Raw genomic sequence first — 16,655 nt, forward strand, 5'->3', positions numbered from 1 at the left:
AGTACCCAAAGCAATCTACAGATTTAATGCAAACCCTATCAAATCACCCATGACATTTTCCACAGAACTAGAATAATTTTAAAATTTATATGGAACTACAAATGACCCAGAATTGCGAAAGCAATCCTGAGGAAAAAGAACAAAGCAGGAGGCATAACCCTTCCAGACTTCAGACAATACTACAAAAGCTACAGTAATCAAAACAGCATGGCATTGGCACAGAAACAGACATATGAATCAATGAAACAGAGCCCAGAAATAAACCCACACACCAATGGTCAATTAATCTTCGACAAAGGAGGCAAGAATATACAATGGAGAAAAGACAGCCTCTTCAGTAAGTGGTGTTGGGAATGTTGAACAGCTGCATGTAAATCATTGAAGTTAGAACACATCCTCACACCATGCACAAAAATAAACTCAAAAGGGCTTAAAGACTTAAATATAACACATAACACCATAAACTTGTAGAAGAGAACATAGGCAAAACATTCTCTGACATAAATCGTACCAACATTTTCTTATGTCAGTCTCCCAAGGCAATAGAAATAAAAGCAAAAGTAAACAAATGGGGCCTATTCAAACTTACAAGTTTTTGCACAGCAAAGGAAACCGTAAAAAAAAATGAAAAGACAACCTACTGAATGGGAGAAACTATTTGCAGATGATGCAACCAACAAGGGCTTAATTTCCAAAATATACAAACAGCTCATACAACTCAATCACACACACAAAAAAATAATTTAAAAAATGGGCAGAAGACCTAAATAAACATTTCTCCAAAGAAGACATACAGATAGCCAAAAGGCACATGGAAAGATGCTCACCATCACTAATTATTAGATAAATGCAAATCAAAGCTGCAATGAGGTATCACCTTAAACTGGTCAGAATGGCCATCATTAAAAAAGTCTACAAATAATAAATGCTGGAGAAGGTGTGGAGAAAAGGGAACCCTTCTACAGTTGGTGGGAATGTAAATTGGTGCAACCACTATGGAAAACAGTATAGAGGTTCCTCAAAAAACTAAAAGTATAGTTGCCATATGATCCAGCCATCCCTCTCCTGGGCATATATCTGGAGAAAACTATAATTCGAAAAGATGGATCTCCTGGGTGGAGGGCTAGATAGTCTGGTGGGACAATCCTTCATCCATCATCAGTGCCTGCAACCTCTGCTCCTTCACCTACTCCTGCTGTGGTCAGCAGTGGTCTGAATGACCTATTTGACCTCTCCATGAGGATAGGCATGGCGCCTGGTGGATATGTGGCTTCAAAGGCTGTCTGGCTGCCTGCAGTAAAGGCTAAAGGAGATTTCGGGAATATTTACTCACCGCCAAGGGCACATCTATATGGAAATGACCTTCACCAACAAAGCTCTGCAGCACATGACAGACTTTGCAATTCAGTTTAACAATAATAGGTTTGGTGTCATCCCCAGCACTCCTCTGGCCATCCCTACACCACTGATGCCAAACCAGAGCGTTGATGGCTCCCTGCCTCTCAGCATCTTGGGCCCATTCATGAAGATAGAACCTCTGAACAACCTGCAGGTGGCTGTGAAAAACAACACTGATGTCTTCTGCTTCAGCTGCCTCATCCCACTCAACGTGGTTTTTTGTAGAAGACAGCAAAATGGAGTACCAGGTCTTCCTTGCAACATGGAAGGATATTCCCAATGAAAATGAACTTCAGTTTCAGATTAAGGGATGTCATTTAAATGCTGACACTGTTTTCAGCAAGTTGCAAAACAACAATGTTGATACTGTTGCCAAGACGAATGTGGAAGAGCAGGACATTCTGTATCAATCCCTGAAGCTCACTAATGGCATTTGGATTTTGGCCAAGCTCTGTAGACCAGCCAGGAAACCCCAGTTACACGCTGTCACTAAGTGCAGAGCTCCTGACGTCTCCCAGTACATCTTTCAGGTCTACAACAGCGTTTTGAAAAACTAATAGACTGGTCCGGTGCCCTCCAGCTACCGTCATTGGTGCAAGCCAAGAACTCTTAACTGGAAGAAATTGTATTGCCATGTACAATCTGAAGCCAAAAATACTGAGGTCACGCACCAAGGTAGTGACTAGTCTAACCTGTACTAACATTAGGGCACAATCTGTTGGATAGTTTTAGCTTCTTGTGAACATTTGTAACCACTGCTTCAATCACTTCCCACCTCTTGCCACCTGCTGCTATATGTCCTTACTTGTGGGCTTCTCCATTCTGTGCCAGTGGCTGGCATTTTTGACTGTCATTTGATATTTTGTAATCAAGAGCTCACTTCAAAGGCAGAAAAAGACAAATATTAAAGCAAAGCAAAGTGTCATTGAAAATAAAATCAGGTTATTTGTTGTTTTTTTCCTACTCAGTTGTTTGAGCATATTATGTATTTTATATATTAGATATGTTTTTCAAATGTTTCTTCCCATTTTGTAGGTACACTCTTCTCTCTGTAAATTGTTTCCTTTGCTGTTCAAATCTTTATAGTTTTTTAAAAAATAATTTCCCTGGAAACTATGCAATCTTTTTTTTTTTTTTTTTTTTTGCGGTACGCGGGCCTCTCACTGTTGTGGCCTCTCCCGTTGCGGAACACAGGCTCCGGACGCGCAGGCTCAGCAGCCATGGCTCACAGGCCTAGCCGCTCTGTGGCATGTGGGATCTTCCCGGACCGGGGCACGAACCTGTGTTCCCTGCATCGGCAGGCGGACTCCCAACCACTGTGCCACCAGGGAAGCCCCAATCTTTTTTTTTTAATTAATTTATTTTATTTTATTTATTTTTGGATGCATTGGGTCTTCGTTGCTGGGCATGGGCTTTCTCTAGTTGCGGCGAGCAGGGGCTTCTCACTGCGGTGGCTTCTCTTGTTGCAGAGCACCGGCTCTAGGCACACGGGCTTCAGTAGCTGCGGTGTGTGGGCTCAGTAGTTGTGGCTCGCGGGCTCTAGAGCGCAGGCTCAGTAGTTGTGGCGCACGGGCTTAGTTGCTCTGTAGCATGTAGGATCTTCCCAGCCCAGTGCTCGAACCCGTGTCCTCTGCATTGGCAGGCGGATTTTTTTTTTAAACATCTTTATTGGAGTATAATTGCTTTACAGTGGTGTGTTAGTTTCTGCTTTATAACAAAGTGAATCAGCTATACATATATATATATATATATATATATATCCCCATATCTCCTCCCTCTTGCGTCTCCCCCCCACCCACCCTGTCTCACCCCTCTAGGTGGGCACAAAGCACCGAGCTGATCTCCCTGTGCTATGCAGCTGCTTCCCACTAGCTATCTATTTTATATTTGGTAGTGTATATATAAGTCCATGCCACTCTCTCACTTCGTCCCAGCTTACCCTTCCCCCTCCCCATGTCCTCAAGTCCATTCTCTACGTCTGCATCTTTACTCCTGTCCTGTCCCTATTGTTCTTCAGAACCTTTTTTTTGTTTTTTTAGTTTCCATATATATATGTTAGCATACGGTATTTGTTTTTCTCTTTCTGACTGACTTCACTCTGTATGACAGACTCTAGGTCCATCCACCTCACTGCAAATAACTCAATTTCCTTTCTTTTTATGGCTGAGTAATATTCCATTGTATATATGTTCACATCTTCTTCATCCAGTCATCTGTCGGTGGACATTTAGGTTTCTTCTATGTGGCAGGCGAATTCTTAACCACTGAGCCACCAGGGAAGTCCAAACCTTTATAGCAATCTATTTTTCAATTTGTTTTTGTTTTTGTTTCTGTTGCCTGTGTTTTGGGGGTCATATCCAAAAATACATTGCCCATACATACCACTGTAGAGAAGTTTTTTTTCCCTTATGTCTTCTTCTATTAATTTTACAGTTTCAGATCTTATATTTAATTCTCTAAACCACTTTGAATTAATTTTTGTATATAGTGTGAGATATGGGTCTAATTTCTTCCCTATGCTTGTGAATATTCAGTTTCCCACTAAATTACTGAAGAGAGGATCATTTCCTAATTGTATATTCCCAGCACTTTTGTCAAAGATCAATGGATTGGAAATATGTGGATTTATTTCTGAGGTCTGTATTTCGTTCTGTTGTTCTGTATGTCTGTTTCTATACTACTACCATACTGCTTTGATGACTATGCTTTGAGGTATGGTTTGAAATTATGAAACATGATGCCTTCAGCTTTGCTCTTTGTGCTCAAGATTGCTTTGGATATTTTGGGTCTTTTAAGGTTCCATATGAATTTTGAGATTTCTTTTTCTATTTTCTGGGGAAAATGTCTTCAGAATTTTGACATGAATTGCATTAACTCTGTAGATTGCTTTGGACAGTATGGACATTTTAACAGTATTAATTTATTCAATCCATTAACATGGGTGATCTTTCCATTTTTTTGCGTCTTCAAATTCTTTCATCAATATTTTATAGTTTTCAGTGTATGGGTCTTTCACATTCTTGGTTTACTTTATTCATAAGTATTTTATTCTTTTGGGTGCTACTGTAAATGGGACTTGTTTAACCTTTTCTGATAGTTTCTGTTGTTAGTGTATAGAGCCACAAATGATTTTTGTATGTTGATTTTGTATCCTGCAGCTTTATTTATTTATTAGTTTGAACAGTTTTTTGGAGGTGGCATGTTTAGGGTTTTGTAGATATAAAATCATGTCATCTGCAAACAGAGAAAATTTAGCTTTAATTTTATGATGAGGATTTACTTTCTTTACTTTTCTTGCCTACTTGTTCTGGTTAGGAATTCCAGTACTATGTTGAATAGAAGAGGCAAGAATAGGTAACCATGTCTTGGTCCAAAACTTAGAAGAAATGCTTTCATGATTCATAATTCAATATACTGTTAGTTTGGGCTTGTCATATGACTTTTAATGTGTTGAGGTATATTCCTTCTATAACTAATTTCTTGACAGTAATTTTCATGAAATGAAGTTGGATTTTGTCAAATAATTTTTCTGTATCTATTAATATGACCATATTTTCCCTTTATTCTCTTAATGTGATGTAACACATTTATTGATTTGCATATATTGAACCATCCTGCATCCAGGCATAAATTCCACTTGATCATGGTGAATGATCCTTTTAATGTGCTGTTGAACTTAGTTTGCCAGTGTTTTGAGTATATTTCATCTATGTTTTTCAGGGATATTGATCTGTACTTTTCTCCTAGTGCCCTCATCTGGTTTTGATATTGGAGTAATGCCTCATAAGATGGTTTGAAAGTGTTCCCTTCTCTTTAAATTTTTGGAAGTATTTAAGAAGTCTTAGCTTTAATTTCTCTTTAAATATTTGGCATAATTCACCAGTAAAATCACCTGGTCCTGGGATTTTATTTATTGAGAGGTTTTTCAGTACTGTTTCATTCTCTACTCATTACTGGTCTGTTCAGATGTTCTATTTCTTAACTACTTAGTCTTGATAGGTTGTATGTTTCTAGGAGTTTGTCCATTTTTTTTCTATGTAATTCAAGTTGTTTGCATAATACTTAGTAGTCTCTTATTGTCCTTTGTATTTCTGTGGCATCAGTGTAATGGCTTTATATATATATATAAAATGTATGTATATATACTCGCTTTTTCTTAGTTATTCTAACAGTTTGTCAATTTTATCTTTTTCCAAAAAAACTCCTTAATATTATTATCCTTCTACTATATATGTGGTCTTTATTACTTTTTTTTTTCTTTTGCTGTACGCGGGCCTCTCACTGTTGTGGCCTCTCCCGTTGCGGAGCACAGGCTCCGGACGTGCAGGCTCAGCAGCCATGGCTTACGGGCCCAGCCGCTCCGCGACATGTGGGATCTTCCCAGGCTGGGGCATGAACCCATGTCCCCTGCATCGGCAGACAGACTCTCAACCACTGTGCCACCAGGGAAGCCCTTTATTACTTTTTAAAAAAAATTTATTGGAGTATAGTTGATTTACAATGTTGTGTTAGTTCCATGTGTACAGTAAAGTGAATCAGTTATACACACACATATATATATATCTACTCTTTTTAATATTCTTTTCCCATATAGGTCATTACAGAATAATGAGTAGAGTTCCCTGTGCTATGCAGTAGGTCCTTCTATTACTTTTATAACTGCTAATCCTTATTTATTTCATTCTGCCAATATTGGGCTTAGTTTGTTCTTTTATAGTTCCTTTTGTTGTAAAGTTAGGTTCTTTATTTGAGATTTTTTTTCAGAGACAAAAGATTTTATTACTTATGGCACAGCAAGCGTGAGCATAATATTGTATTGGGTCTCCCTCCCCCACCAGTTACAACAGGGATGACACAGAGATCCAGTTGAGTGTTATGTGTACTCAGTTGTGTTACATTGATGAACTCCACTGAGTTTGAGGACTCCATTGCTTTTAAAATGAGAGCTTAGCAAGCTTACTGCTTGTCTGAGGGAGACACATTACCTCACTCCTCAAGGCTGTTTGTTACAAACACACTCCCAAGAAATGGCTCAGTTAAAATGCTGTCAGGCATGCATTCCTTTTCTTTTTTTTTTTTTAATTGAAGAATAGTTGACATACAGTAGTATGTTAGTTTCGGATGTACAACATAATGATTCAGCATTTAAGTTTATTACAAAATAATCACCATGATGAGTTTAGTAACCAACTGTCCCCATCCACAGTTATTGCAATATCATGAACCATATTCTTTATTCTGTATATTAAATTCTTGTCAATTTTTATTTTATAACTGGAATTTTGTACTTCTTATGCCCCTTCACCTGTCTTGTCCAACACCCGCTCACCTCCCCTCTAGCAACCACCAATTTTTTAACTCTGTCTGTAAGACTGGTTATTGTAGCTTTGTAGTCAGGGAGCATGCTATCTCCAGCTTTGGTCTTTTTTCTCAGGATTGCTTTGACAATGTGGGTATTTTGTGGTTCTATATTTATTTTAGGCTTATCTGTTCTAGTTCTGTGAAAAATGTCATGGGTATTTTGATAGGGATTGCTTAAACTCTGTAGGTTGCTTTGAGTAATATGGCTATTTTAAAAAGATTAATTCTTCCAATCCAAGAGCATGGGCTATCTTTTCATTTATTTATGTCATCTTCAATTTCCTTCATCAATGTCTTATAATTTTCAGTATATAAATCTTTCACCTCCATGGTTAAATTTATTCCTAGGCATTTTATTATTTTTAATATAATCATAAATGTTTTTGCCTTAATTTCTCTGATAGTTTGTTATCAGTGCAGGGAAAGATAACGGATTTCTGTATATTAATTGTATATACTTCAAATTTACTGAATTTATTTATCCTAATTTGTTGGTGAAATCTTTAGGGTTTTCTTTACATATTATCAAGTCATCTGCAAACAGTGACAGTTTTATGGCCTTTACAAACTAGATCCCTTTTTTTTTTTTTTTTTTTTTTTTTGCGGTACGTGGGCCTCTCACTGTTGTGGCCTCTCCCGTTGCGGAGCACAGGCTCCGGACTCGCAGGCTTAGCGGCCATGGCTCACAGGCCTAGCCGCTCCGCGGCATGTGGGATCTTCCCAGACCGGGGCACGAACCCGTGTCCCCTGCATCGGCAGGCGGACTCTCAACCACTGCGCCACCCGGGAAGCCCCCAATTTTAATTTTAATTTTTGTCTTCTTGCTGTGGCTAGGACTATTAATACTGTGTTGAATAAAAGTGGTGAGAGTAGGGATCCTTGTCATGCTCCTGTTCTTAGAGGAAATTCTCTCAGCTTTTAACCATTGAGTATGATGTTAGCTCTGTTTTTGTCATACATGCCCTTTATTATAGAAATGTATGTTGCCTTTATACCCACTTTGTTGAGAGTTTTTATCATAAATCAAAATTTGAATTTTGCCATCTGCTTTTGCTGGAGGTATGAAGATGGTGATATGATTTTATCCTTTGTTCTGCTACTCTGGTCTGTCACTTAAATGATTTGCATATATTGAATCATTCCTGCATTGGCAAGATAAATCCCATTAGATCATGGTGTATGGTTCTTTTAATATATTGTTGAATTCAGTTTACTAATATTTTGTTGAGGATTTTTGCATCTATGTTCGTCAGGGCTTTTCACCTGTAATTTACTTTTTTTGGTAGAGTCTTTATCTGATTTTCATCCATGGGTGATGCTGGCCTCAGAATAAGTTTGGAAACAATACTTCTTCAATTATGGGGGATAGTTTGAGAAGGATAGATGTCAACTTTCCTTTGAATGTTTGGTAGAATTTATGACTGAAGCCACCTGGTCCTGCACTTCTGTTTATTGGGAGTTTTTCGATTACTTATTCAATTTCATTTCTAGTAATTGCTATGTTTAGATTTTTTATTTATTCCTGATTCAGTCTTGGAAGATTGATGTTTCTGGGAATTTATCCACTTCTTCTAGGTTGTCCAATTCATTGGTGTATAATTGTTTGTAGTAATCTCACGATACTTTGTATTTCTGTGGTGTCTCTTGTAACTTCATCTCTTTCATTGCTGATTTATTTGGACCCTCTCTCTTTAAAAAAAAATACTACTTCTGTCTTTAATTCTTTACAGAAGCTTAATAAGTGTTTGATCTACTACCCTTACTATATGTATACGTTTTCAGTGAGATTTTTACTTTTGTGTGTTTTCTTGTTACTAATTAGTGACACTTCTTTTAAGCTTAAGTAAATTCCTCCAACATTTCTTATAAGGCTGCTTTATTAGTGATGAACTCATTTAGCTTTTGCTAGTCTGGGAAACCTTTTTTTAAAAAAATATTTATTTATTTATGGCTGCCTTGGTTCTTCGTTGCTGTGCGCGGGCTTTCTCTAGTTGCAGCGAGTGTGGTTACTCTTCGTTGCGGTGCACGGGCTTCTCATTGCGCTGGCTTCTTTTGTTGTGGAGCACGGGTCCTAGGCGCGTGGGCTTCAGTAGTTGTGGCACGCAGGCGTCAGTAGTTGTGGTGCACAGCCTCAGTAGTTGTGGCTCGTGGGCTCTAGAGCGCGGGCTCAGTAGTTGTGGTGCACTGGCTTAGTTGCTCCGTGGCATGTGGAATCTTCCAGGACCAGGGATCAAACCTGTGTCCCCTGCATTGGCAGGTGGATTCTTAACCACTGCGCCACCAGGGAAGTCCCAGGTATAGGAAACTCGTGATCTCTCCTTCAATTCTGAATTGTAATCTTGCTGGTAGAGTATTCTTTTCGTAGGCTTTTTTCCTTTTAGCCCATTGAATATATCCTGCCATTCCTTCCTGGTCTGCAAAGTGTGCTGAAAAGTCAGCAGCTAGTCTTACAGGAATACCTTGCACATAACTAGTTGCTTTTATTTCACTGCTTCTATGATCTCTCATTATCTTTAATTTTTAATACTTTAACTATAACGTGTCTTGATGTGGACTTGTTTGTCTTCATCGTGTTTGGGACTCTGTGTTTCCTGGACCTGGATGTCTGTTTCCTTCCCCCAGTTAGGAAAGTTATCAGTTATTATATCCTCTAATAAGTTCTCTGCCCCTTTCTCTCTTCTTTTCTTTCTGGGACCCCTATAATGCTCATGTTAACATTCTTGATGTTGCCTCAGAGGTCCCATTACCTATTGTCTTAATTCTTTTTTCTTCTTGCTACTCAGCTTGGGTGATTTTCACTACTCTGTCTTCCAGATCACTGATCTTTTCTTCTGTATTATATAGTGTTGCTTCCTTCTACAGTGAGTATGTGTGTGTGTGTGTGTGTGTGTGTGTGTGTGTGTTTTAATCTCAGTTATTGTATTTTTCAGGTGTTTGGGTTTTTTTGATATTTTATTACTCTTTGTTGAAGTTTTCACCATGTGCATCTATTCTTCTCCTGACTTGAGTGAGCATGTTTAGAATCACTACCTTGAACACTTTTCTTGGTGTGTGTGAGGAGGGGGTAGAATGCTTATCTCTGTTTTATCTAGTTCTTTTTCTGATGTTGTGTCTTGTTACTTCATTTGTCACATACTCCTCTCTTTCCTTATGTTTCCCAATTCTCTGTGCATTTCTAGTCATTAGCTCCAGTTCATTACCTTTCCTGGTCTTGGAGAAGTGGCCTTATACAGGAGATGGCCTATAGGGCCCAGCAGCACATTCTCCTGTGGCCAGCAGAGCCAGATGTTCCAGGGGTGTCCCCTCTCTGGGCTTCATACACCTTTCTCTTCTGGCAGAGCCAACTACTGTGGACAAGCTGGGAGGCGGTGTTGGACACTGACCTAAACTGACGTGAGGCCCAGCATTATGTGATTGCCGTGGGTGCTGGTAGGAAAGGCACACCTCCATTATGGGTGGCTGTGTGGCGCTCCAGGTGCACAGGTAGATAGGGTAGGCCCCCAGTGTGTCTGGTTGTGAGGCCTGGTGATGCAGAAGTGCTGTAAGCATGGTGGTTGATGGGGCAGGCCTTTGATACTAATCAGTTAGAGGGAAGACTCTAAAATGTTGCCTGCCAATGTCTCAGTCCCTAGCAAGAGTCCCAGCTGCCTCTTGCCTTTCCAAGAAGCTCTCCGAGATGAGCAGGTAGGTCTGACCCAGGAGTCTTTCAAACCACCAGCACTGCCCAGGGACTGAGAACACGTGAGATTTTGTGTGTGCCCTATGAGAGCAAAGTCTCGGTTTCCTTTCGCCTCCAGCTCTCCTGAAAGTAAGCCCTGCAGGTTTTCAAAGCCAGACCCGCTGTGTTCTTTTCTTCCCAATGCAGGAACCCTGGGCTGAGCAGCCTAGTGGAGGGCTCAGACCTTGCCCTCCTTGTGGAGGACCTATGCAGTTGTGAGATCTTCAACTGTGGGTCACTGTGCAGCAGGTGTGGGCTCTAACTAGACTGTGTTGCCAATCCTCCTACCCGCCTTGTGGTTTCTCCCTCTTTATATCTTTAGTTGTGGAAAATTTTCTCTGCTAGTCTTCAGGTCATGACAGAGGTAATTTCTGTGTAAGTTGTAATTTGGGTGTGTCCATGGGAGGAGGGGAGCTCAGTATCTTCCTACTCTATCATCTTGATCCCCTGTCAAGAACTTTTTTTAAAATATATGCATTTATAACTGTAAATACAACTCTTTGAACGGAATTGATTTTTCTGTATTCCATAAGTTTATGTTTGCTTTATGTCTTTTATTTCCCTTTTGATTTATTCTTGTTTCCAATTTTGTTTGCTTTATGTCTTTTATTCCCCTTTTCATTTATTCTTGTATGCATTGGCTCTTCAGAAGCTTGATGTTCAATTTCCAAGTGTTCTTGAATTTTCAATTATTCTTCTTAATATTGAATTTCAGCTTCATACCGTTGTGGCTGGAAGAGTTACTTGATACGATTTCAATCTTCTTGGATTTTTGAAGACTTCTTTTGTGGCTTAACATTTGATCTATCCTAGGAAATGTTCTGCGTGTACTTAAGAAGAATGGAAATTTTGCTGCTGTTGAGTGGCATGTATTATATATGTCTGTTAGGCTCACTTGATATCAAGTGTGTGTTCAAGTTTCTGATTGATAATCTGTCCGGATGATCTATAGTGTTGAAAGTTGGGTATTGACATTTCTTACCATTATTTCATTTCTGCACATTTTCCCCTTTATATGTGTTAATATTTTCTTTATATGTTTAGAGGCTCCAATGCTGGATACATACATATTTATAATTGTCATAATTTCTTGATGAATTAATCACTTTATCATTATATGATAGCCTTTGTTTCTGTGAGAGGTTTGACTTAAAGTCTTTTTTGCCTGATAATAGACTAGTCAGGTAATTATCATTTGCATAAAATATCTTTTTTCCAGTCATTCAGTTTTATCCTACGTATGGCCTTAAAGTTCACACGAATCTCTTGTACCCAGTATATAATTGATCTTTTTTTAATCCACTCAGCCACTGTATGGATTTTTTAAATTGAAGTATAGTTGATTTACAATATTACATTAGTCTCAGGGGTACAACATATTGACTTAATATTTGTATAGATTATGCTCCATTTAAAGATATTACAAAATAACGGCTATGTTTCCCTGGGTTGTACAATACATCCTAATTTGTTTATTTTCTACATAGGGGTATTGGATTAAGAGAAACAAACTACCATCATTCCCTCCCCCCTTCACTCTCCCCACCAGTAACCACTAATTTATTCTCTGAGTCTATTCCTATTTTGTTGTATACATTCCTTTCTTGCATTTCTTAGATTCCACATACAAGGGAGAACATAGAGCATTTGTCTCTAACTTATTTCACTAGATATAATACATTCTAGGCCCATCCATGTTGTTGCAAGTGGCAGAATTTGATTCTATTTAATGGCTGAGTAATAGTCTATTGTGTATACATCTTCTTTACCCATTCATCTGTTGATAGACATTTAGTTTGCTTCCATATTGTGGCAATTGGAAATAATGCTACTATGAACATTGGGGTGCATGTATCCTGTCAAATTGGTGTTTTCATTTTCTTTGGACAAATACCCAGTGGTGTAATTGTTGGCAAATATGATAGTTCTACTTTTAGTTTTTTCAGGACCTCCGTATTGTTTTCATAGTGGGTGTACCAATTTACAATCCTACCAACAGCGTACTAGGGTTCCCTTTTCTCCATATCCTCAATAACATTTGTTATTTGTAGACTTTTGGATAATAGCCATTTTGACAGGTGTGACGTGATGTCTCGTGGGTTTCTTTTTTTGCCATTCAATAAAATTTTGTTTACAAAAGAAGATGGTGGGCTGGATGTGATCTGCAGGTTTAGTGTGCTAATGCCTGGTACAGATTCATTGGAGGAGAATAAATACCTTTACAATGTTAATTATTGCTTATTTTTTTCAGGTTGACATTTAATGACCTGTAATAGATTTTTAAAATTTTCTCCCCAAAGGATATTTGAAGTCTGTGAGTCTCTTTCTGTTTTGTAAATTAGTTCATTTCTATCATTTTTTTAGATGCCACATAAAAGTGATATCGTATGATATTTGTCTTTCTCTATCTGACTTACTTAGTATTATCATCTCTAGTTCCATCCACGTTACTGCAAATGGCATTATTTCATTCTTTCTTTATGGCTGAGTAATATTCAGCTGTCTGTATGTACCACTTCTTTAGCCATTCATCTGTCAATGGACATTTTGGTTGATTCCATGTCTTGGCTATTGTAAATAGTGCTGCAGTGAACGTTGGGGACCATGTGTCTTTTCGAATTCTGGTTTTCTCCCGATATACGCCCAGGAGTGGGACTACCAGATCATATACTAGCTCTATTTTCAGTTTTTTAAGGAACCTTCATACTCTTCTTGATAGTGGCTGTTACCAGGTTACATTCCACTAACAGCATAGGAAGGTACCCTTTTCTCCAGGTCCTCTGCAGCATTTATTGTTTGTAGACTTTTTGATGATGGCCATTCTGACGGGTGGGAGGTGATAACTCATTGTAGTTTTGATTTGCATGTCTCTAATAATTAGTGATATTAAGCATCTTTTCATGTGCTTTTTTGGAAAAGAAACAGTGTGAGTAAAATTTACCTCATGAAATTGGCCTCTTGAAAGTCTGCCCCGTTTTGAATTGTTTTTCCATTACCTACCCCAGGACATTTATTGGGGGCGCCTGTCGTTTACAACCCTGAAGTCTTTGTGACTATTAAAGGACCCAAAAGCACTGGTTTTAAACTTGCTGTTACAGTGAATGGCCACAAGGTGGAAGGATTTCTTCATACCCAACTCTGGTTCCTGGGACACAAGAACCACAGTGTATTTAGTTTTTATTTTTATTGGAGTAAAGTTTATTTACAATGCTGTGTTTTGTAGGTGTACAGCAAGTTGATTCAGTTATACATATACATATATCCATTCTTTTTCAGATTGTGTACCCATATAGGATATTACAGAGTGTTGAGCAGAGTTCCCTGGTCTATACAGTTAGTCCCTGGTGATTATCTATTTGATTTGTATTAGTGTGTATATGTTAATCCCAACCTCCTAATTTATTCCTTCCCCCCACCAGTCAGCTTTGTTAACTGTAAGTTTGTTTTCTAAGTCTTTAAGTCTGCTTCTCTTTTACAAATTAGTTCATTTTTTATCACTTACTAGATTCCACCTGTAAGTGATATCATATGATATTTGTCTTTCTCTGACTTACTTCACTTAGTATGATCATCTCTAGGTTGACCCGTGTTGCTGCAAATGGCAGTATTTCATTATTTTTTTATGGCTGAATAATATTCTATTGTGCCCATGCGCCACTTCTTCTTTAGCCATTCATCTGTTGATGAACATTTTGGTTGCTTCCATGTCTTGGCTATTGTAAATAGTGTTGCAGTGAAAGTCGGGGAGCAAGTGTCTTTTCAAATTCTGGTTTTCTCTGGCTATATGCCCAGGAGTGGGACTGCCGGATCATAGGTAGCTCAATTTTTAGCTTGGTAAGGAACCTCCATAGTGGCTGTGACCACTTTACATTCCCACCAACAGCATAGGAGGTTCCCTATCTAGCATTTATTGTTTGCAAACTTTTTGATGATGGCCATTCTGACAGGTGCAATGTGATACCTCCTTGTAGTTTTGACTTACATGTCTCTCATAATTAGTGATGTTTAGCGTCTTTGCACGTATTTTTTTTTTAACAGTGTGAGTAATATTTACCTGTTGAAATTGGCTTTTTCAAAGTCTGTCCTCTTTTGAATTCATTTTTGATTGCCTACCCCAAGACATTTCTTCCGGGCAAGTTCATTTACAGCCCCACAGTACTTGTGAGTGTTACATGCCCAGAAGCGCTGGTTTTTAACTTGCTGTTATGGAAAACGGCCACAAGGCGGCAGCATTTCTTCATGACCAACTCTGGTTACTCAGGCAACCAGAGCTTTAGTGGGATTCACGTTCCTGGGCTGTAAATTAGCGTCAACTATACCAGAACAAACACCCAAAAGCTTGCGTCTCATTACCTATATTTTAATTTTAATTTAATTTTTATTTTTTGTTGGAGTAATGTTGATTTACAATGTTGTGTTCCTTTGTAGGTCAACATCAACTTCTTCAGTTCTACATATACATATGTCTATTCATTTTTGAATTCTTATCCCACATAGATTATTACAGAATGTTGAGCAGAGTTCCCTGTGCTACAGTAGTTCTTTTTGATCACCTATTTTATATGTCTTAGTATGTATATTTAATTCCAACCACCTAATTTATCCCTTTACCCCACCTTTCCTCTTTGGTAAACATAAATATGTTTTCCAAGTCTGTGATCTGTCTTTTGTAAATCAGCTCATTGGTATTAATTTTTAGATTCCACCTACAAGTGATATCATATGATATTTGTCTTTCTCTATCTGACTTACTTCACACAGATGGACCTAGGGATGATTATACTATGCTGCTGCAAATGGCATTATTTCAGTCTATTTTATGGTTGAGTAATATTCAGTAGTCTCTATGTACCACTTCTTTATTGATTCATCTGTCGATGGACGTTTTGGTTGCTTCCATGCCTTGGCTGTTGTAACTAGTGTGGCAGTGAACGTTGGGGTGCATGTTTTTCGAATTCTGGTTTTCTCCAGGTATACGCCCAGGAGTGGGACTGCCGGATCATATGCTAGCTCTATTTTTAGCTTGTTAAGGAACCTTCATACTGTTCTCCAGTGGCTGTGACCAGTTTACAGTCCCACCAACAGTGTAGGAGGCTTGCCTTTTCTCCACACCCTTGCCAGCATTTACAGTTCATAGACTTTTTGATGATGGCCATTCTGGCTGGCGCGAGGTGATACCTCGTTGAGATTTCGATTTGCGTGTCTCTAATAATTAGCTAGCTATGTTGAACAAATTTTCACGTGCTTTTTTTTTTTTTAAATGGTGAGAGTAAAATTTACCTATTGAAATTGGCATCTTGAAAGGCTGCCGTCTTTGACTTCTTTTTCAATTACCTACCCCAGGACATTTCTTGAGGGTACGTGTCATTCATAGCCCAGGAGTGCTTGTGAATATGAAGTGCCCAAATGACCTGGTTTGTAACTTGCTGTTAAAGAAAATGACCACAGGGTGGTGGAAGGATTTCTTCATGCCCAACACTGGTTACTGGGGCAACCAGAGCCTTAGTTGCACTCCTCTGTGTGTTGTAAATTACAGGGGAATTAACCAGAACATACACCCAAATGCCTGTGATAATCGCTTCTTGTTTTTTTTTTAATTTAATTTTTGTTGTTTTCCTGGAGTAAAGTTTAATTACAATGTTGTGATTTGTAGGTGTACAGCAAGTTGATTCAGTTATACATATACATTTATCTATTCTTTTTCGGACTCTGTTCCCAATAGATTATTAAAGAGTGTCGAGTAGAGTTCCCTGAACTATACAGTTGGTCCCTGTTGATTAGCTGTTTCGTTTGTATTAGTGTGTTTACGTACATCTCAACCTCCTAATTTATCCCTTCCCCCCAACGTTCTCCTTTGGTAACCATAAGTTGTTTTTCTAAATCTGTGTCTCCTTTACAAATTAGTTCCTTGGTATCACTTATTTGATTCCACCACTAAGTGATATCATATGACATTTTTTTGTCTCTATGTGACTTACTTCACTTAGTGTGATCATCTCTAGGTCTATCCATGTTGCTGCTAATGGCATTATTTCAGTCTTTTTTTTATGGCGAATAATATTCATTTGTCTCGATGTACCACTTCTTTATTGATTCATCTGTTGATGGACATTTTGGTTGCTTCCATGCCTTGGCTGTTGTAACTAGTGTGGCAGTGAACGTTGGGGTGCATGTTTTT

General features: G+C 38.5%; 1 long non-coding RNA gene and 1 pseudogene across 1 annotated transcript in view; both read left to right on the forward strand.

Annotated features, from left to right (window-relative positions):
- Window positions 1–16,655, forward strand: part of LOC132597320 (uncharacterized) — a 47,896-nt gene that overhangs the window by 25,879 nt on the left and 5,362 nt on the right. The window lies entirely within an intron of this gene.
- Window positions 1,103–1,955, forward strand: LOC115846414 (AP-2 complex subunit beta pseudogene; annotated as a pseudogene).

This window comes from Globicephala melas, chromosome 5 (genome assembly GCF_963455315.2).
Source record: "Globicephala melas chromosome 5, mGloMel1.2, whole genome shotgun sequence".
Classification (NCBI taxonomy): Eukaryota; Metazoa; Chordata; class Mammalia; order Artiodactyla; family Delphinidae; genus Globicephala; species Globicephala melas.